This window comes from Gavialis gangeticus, unplaced genomic scaffold (assembly GCF_001723915.1).
Source record: "Gavialis gangeticus isolate Ggan-Ray unplaced genomic scaffold, GavGan_comp1, whole genome shotgun sequence".
Taxonomy (NCBI): Eukaryota; Metazoa; Chordata; order Crocodylia; family Gavialidae; genus Gavialis; species Gavialis gangeticus.
This window is the reverse complement of record NW_017729009.1, coordinates 13,869,455-13,875,563: the sequence shown is the minus strand read 5'-3', so window position 1 is coordinate 13,875,563 and position 6,109 is coordinate 13,869,455.

Sequence of the window (6,109 nt, the reverse complement as noted above, 5' to 3'; positions counted from 1 at the left end):
CCCGGCCACGCGCGCCCGCCCAATCGCAGCCCGCCTGGCACGCGCGGGGGGGGCCCGCTTCCCGCTGCTGCCCCGCGACGAGCAGGAAAACCAGCCTTTCTGGCGGCTTCTCCGCTGCTGGGGAGTCGCTGCCGGGCTCAGAGAAGGAAAACCAGCCTTTCAGGTGGCTTTTTTACTGGTGGGAAGTCACTGCCCGGTTAAAAAAAGGAAAATGATCCTTTTCCACTGATGGGAGGTCGCTGCCGGGTTAAGACAGGGAAAGTGAGCCTTTCTGGTGACTTTTTTTACTGATGGGAAGTCGCTGCCCAGTTAAAAGAAGGAAAATGAGCCTTTCTGGCAACTTTTCCACTGATGGGAAGTCACTGCCGGGTTAAAAGAAGGAAAATGAGCCTTTCTGGCGGCTTTTCCGCTGGTGCAAAGTTGCTGCCTGGGTAAGAGAAGGAAAATGAGCCTTTCTGGTGACTTTTTTTACTGGTGAGAAGTCACTGCCCGGTTAAAAAAAGGAAAATGATCCTTTTCCACAGATGGGAAGTCACTGTCCAGTTAAGAAAAGGAAAATGATCCTTTCTGGTGGCTTTTCCACTGGTGGGAAGTCGCTGCCTGGTTAAAAGAAGTCGAATGATCTTTTTCCACTGATGGGAAGTCGCTGCCCAGTTAAAGAGAAGGAAAATGATCCTTTCTGGTGTGGGAAAAAAGAGAAAAGGCACTGTGTTTGGGGAGAGTGGAAGGCATGATCCCACCTTCCTGGCTTCTCTGTTGTCCCCTGATCGTTTGCTGCCCTCTACCACTTTTTCTTTTAAGTTCACACAGGTGCTTCGCACACGCTGTGGCCTGGGCATTAGGCACGGCTCTGTGCTCTTTTACAAGAAAAAAATGATCCTGGGAGAAAGTGCTGGTGGTTACAACATTGAAACACAAACCCAGGCTACGCAGCATGGGAAGGGCCTCTCAGGATGCATCGGGCATAATTAAAGGTCCAAGTTCCTAATTTTCTCCATTCCTAAGAGGGCCTCTGGTCACATTTAAATGCCACAAAATCCCTAAAAGTAAATGTGCCCGGAACAACAAACAGGCTCAGCTCCTTTTCAAGCTGCCTTCCCTCTTTCCCATGTCACTGACCACCCTGCACCAAACGCACTGGGCAGAAATGTAAATAGTGTGAGGAATAGTTAAGCCATTCTGCTTTAGAGCTCATCCTGATAGAAAGCCGTGTCTGCTTTGCATGAGTGGCTGGTTTCCTCTTAATATTTTTTGGGTAGGAGAGAAATGGGGGATGGAGAATCCGACAACAGGTTTATGGAAGTTTCTACTGCTTGATAACTGGTTTGCATCAGATATCAGCCGTAACCATTGCAATAGTCTTTAAAGTAAATTGGTGATCTCCATGCAATTTTTCATGGAAAGACACGTCACAAAAAGTTATAATTGTCATTAACACCCCTGGAGGTCTCATTTTGCAGATTGCAGGCAGCAATCAAAGATCGTCTGACAAGGGATTAGACCTTTTTTCTTGGCAGTCTCAGGACAGATGCAAAGGAGTGAATGGAAGTGGAGCCAAATTTATTCTTTCACCCTTAGGAAGAGTACTTTCCTACTGGGACTGGTGCCTGCTGCTAAAGCAGCAGAGGGAACGACCACCTCTAATCCCTGGCAGGCTAGGCCTCTCTTGATCTGCTATCTGAACTGGTACAGCCTGTTTCGTGGTTGGGTTGCGGGGAATAAATCGGCACCCCTACCTGGGCTTGCCTGGGTGCGGAGGGTGTTTGGACGCCCAGCAGGACTCAAAATAAGACCTGTCAAAGGGTAGATGAGCTCCCTGCGAGCCAACGGCTGTCCTTATGTGGAGAGGAGATAGGTGCCACCACGTCACTCTGCCCGAAGAATCACCAATGATCTGACCTGACCCACTTCTAATATAGGGCATGTATATACGTATTATAGGTGCAAACGTGTACAAATGCCCGTAGTGTTTTGTCTTCCCATCTTAGCTGTTACCTGCTCTTTGAAAGGCAGAGGTTCTTCCTGTGTGTAATTATGGGACTGGTAGAGCCTGCATAACTGGCATGAATTATGACATAAAAAGGTATTATTAATTCAAAGTATATATAATAGACCAAATTCATCCCTAATGTTGACTTTAATGGAACTACCCTGAGCTTGTATTTAATGCATTATATATAGAAAACCAAATGGTACCTAATGCAAAACCCACACTGAGCTGTAGATTTTACTTCCACATAGTGACACCAGGGATGATTGAATGGAGGCCCGAAAGTGGATTTAAAAACTTTGAATCTGAAGGTATGCAAAACACCCGTTTTATGCACCTACGTGTCAGTCTGAAGGGCTCAAACAAAAAATGTGGTTGCACGCCCAGTGTTTGGGATCTGAATTCACAAGTCACAGGTATCGAATAATGTAGACTCATCACTGTATCTGATCTGTATTAATGCATACATTCATATAGTTACAAATGCACCATTTTGTTTCATGACCCACCAAATGGGAATTTGAGGTAAAAGTAGACTTTTATGTATTAGTTGGCTTGTATCCAGCCAAAGGGCTGTACTTGACTATGTTTTGGGATGTGTTTGGAGGAGGACAAATGTTCTTTGAAGCCAACATCAATTTTGTAGCACAAATAGGGCAACTGCTTGCCTGGGGCTACAAGATATGGGGCTGTAAAATGTCCAGTACTAGTTTGTGCATTGGTAATGTGCCTGATCTATTATTATTATCATAACTGTCACTGTTATTATCATTATGGAATTTGATTAATATCATCAGTGTTGTGGAAAGAGGCAATCAGTGCTGTTTTATCCTGTTTCGTTGGCGGTGTAACATGCTGCTGAGTGTATTTATAATATAAAAGAAGAAAACAAGAAAAGATGCAATGATCGTCCAGAGAAGACTGAACTGTGGAGGAGGATTTAAAATTACTGCTGAAAAACAAGTTTACTTCAGAGTTAGGCCTTAGGGCCGATTACCAAAAGAGTCATGCTTGCAGCCTGACTGCTGTATTTCACTTCCACGTGGAACTGGGAATCCTTCAAAACTACAACTCCCAGATCCCCCTGCAAATCCCAGCATGACCTAATTGTAACAGTGGCTTGGGAAATAAACAAAAATAAAATGTGGGGCTTGTAGACTCAGTGGTTGCATTTATTAGAACTTGTTATTATAGCAAGGGCTCGAACAATTTTTTTTCCCCAGACAGACAAAGAGCAAGTATTTCTAGGGTTTAAACAAACATTTTTAAATATGAATAAGGAGAAAAGTAAAATCAAAATCAAATTAAAAGGAAGGCTAGGTTGAGATTAGCATTGCCACTACTGATATTCTGAGAAGTCTAAAGAAATGAGCTAAAGGAGAGCCACAGAATCTCAAGTTTGATCCAAATGTCATAGTTTCTATATAGTTCATTGGTGTTTGGACCCAAAGTTTTATCCAAATCAGAACAAGTTGATGACCTGCCACAGTATTTAAAAAGAAAGAGTCAAAGCATCATCTTGCTGGGATCCTTTGACCCCAGCTGACTTCCTGCCCCTGGGGCGGGGGGCTGGACTTGATGATCTTCTGAGGTCCCTTCCAGCTCGAATGCCTATGAAATCTCTAAGGGAGGTTTTAGGCTCATGGGCAGTGGGAAAAAGGAAGGAAAATCCAGCAGCTGGAGATGAGTTTAAGAGGCATAATGAACAGAACACCACTCTTATGAGAAAGGAAGAGAACAAAATATGAATATAAAAGGATTTAAATTATGCACTGTAATGACACAAACCAGTCCATGAATTAAAATACTCTTTGCTTTTCTATTGTATTAGGATTAAAAATGTATGTATGGTATTCAACCTGAGTACATCTTTTCTGTGGTTGTTACATATTTGGGGTCAGGAAAAAATTCTACCCCAGGGTCAGATTGGTATGGACTATGGGGGGGGGTTTCCATTCTCCGTAGTGGAGGGTGGCCCTTGTCTGGGTGTCTCTCGAGCATGTATTAACAAACTTTTGCAGAAGCAGGACGTTGGCTGCTGTGGTCCCCCTCTTTACCAAGGCAGGTTCGGGGGGTGATGCCTTGTGTTGTGTCAGTTGACTGTAGTTTTGCTAAGACATTGGATTTGTACGGCATGGTTTGCACGGGGCTGATCCTGCCTCAGGCAGGGGTTGGACTAGATGTGATCTCTGGAGGTCCCTTCCAGCCCCACTTCTCCAGGAGTCTAGGAGTGTGCAGTGAGCACACAGGAGTTGTTTGGGCGCTGGGCACACGCTTGTGAAAGTCAGATGCTGACACCTACCGCCCATTTAGCGAATGGCACCTTTTGCTGCACATGAAATATTACAGGCAATTCACATTGGTGACCTCTGTGAATTTTCAGACTTTACAAATTAACCTGACACCCACCACATCCTTGTCATTAAGGGAAGGGATGTACAAGATTATAAAGTAATAAAAATGGAGACGAACCAAAGGGCAAGGAGCAGAATAACTTCCTTCCCTGTTATTGCACTGGCAGGACATTGAGTGCCCTCATCTCCCTTGCTTTCATTTGCGACATGTTATAGGATCCTCTTGCTGTTGAAGCTATTGCTTCTTGTAGTTCTGGGTAAGGGTTTGAAGTAGCAATTTTGGGGATTCCTTTGGTTGATGATTGCCTGACACTGCCAGGGGGGCTGAACTTGATGGCCCAGGGATCCCTCTTGCAGTGCTCCATCCCTACTACGAGTGATCCTTTTCTTAGTGCGAGTCACCCAGAACCACGAACACCATCCAAGAATCGGCTTCCTGTGTCTGAGAGGCAGCTGTTAATCTGGGTTGTCTGGCAACCTGTCTTGTTCTCCAGAGTAAATGAGCAGATGTGAGAAAGAGAGACATGGGGTCAGGAACGTGGTCAAGTTTTGTAGGCGAATCCTCCTCTCCATTTCTGGCTCTGTAACCTTCAGCACTTTCCTTCTGAACAGCCTTCAGCATCTTGTCTGGAGTCATTTCTAGCCCAGACCCCTGCCAGGGCACACGCTGGCCTTCCTGCCTCTAAATGGACTGTTACAGCTGCATGATGTCCTCTCTCTAAAACCCTTGAAAAGTAAGGACACTTTGAGGGAAACTGGGTCAAATTGCTATCGGTTTGTGACTTTAAGAAATTTGGCTTCTTGTTTTAGTTCTCCTACATATTTTCTGGGGCATATCTACACTGCAATTCAGGTATGAGTGCAGCTGATGCTTTAACTTAACTGGCTTGTGTACTGCTGGCAGCACAGGTGGAGCCCGGTGAGAACTGAAGAACCTGCCTGAGAAGCTGGGTAAATAATGATATAAGCCTCTGTGCTTTGCCTGCAGAGTAGATATACCCCAACTGGTTACCTTTGGGCAAATCACTTGATTTCTCTTGTGGCTTGTCTTTACTGTTGATCCAGTGGAAGAGCGAGCTCAACGTAGGAATATCAGACTCTTCCTCTACTTTCTTTTGCTCTCGTACAATGCACTGCCCCAAGCACGTGTAGCTCTGATTCGACTTAGGGTCTCTAAGCACTACTATAATCATTCCCTCCTATCCGCTTGTTAGTTTAGTCCTATAAACTTATGCACAAGTTCCCTAAAGCCTTCTGCAGAGCACCTTGAAATATCTCAGACAAGTTGCTGTAGTGGCTGAATGTTTTGATGCTGCTCAGAGCCGATGACAGGTGTGCTGGACATAGTCATCAGCAGTCCCTTAAGGGATGAATAGATGTCCTAGTGAAGATAGATTTCTTGAGAGACCCTTGCAAAAAAAGAGGAGCAGAAGAGCACACACCAATTTATGAAATATATTTGATCAGTCCCTTATAGCAGGAGCTAACCCGATTCATAGATTCATAGATGTAGGGTCGGAAGGGACCTAAGTAGATCATCAAGTCCGACCCCCTGCCATGGGCTCATGTGACCCCACATAGGCAATTGTCTAGCCTCCTCTTAAAAACCCCCAGGGTAGGAGCGAGCGCCACTTCCCGTGAAAGTTGGTTCCTGATCCTAGCCGCCCTGACCGTGAAGTAGCGCCTTCTAATGTCCAGCCTGAACCTACTCCCTGTCAACTTATGGCCGTTATTCCTTGTTACCCCCAGTAGTGCTGGGAGGAAC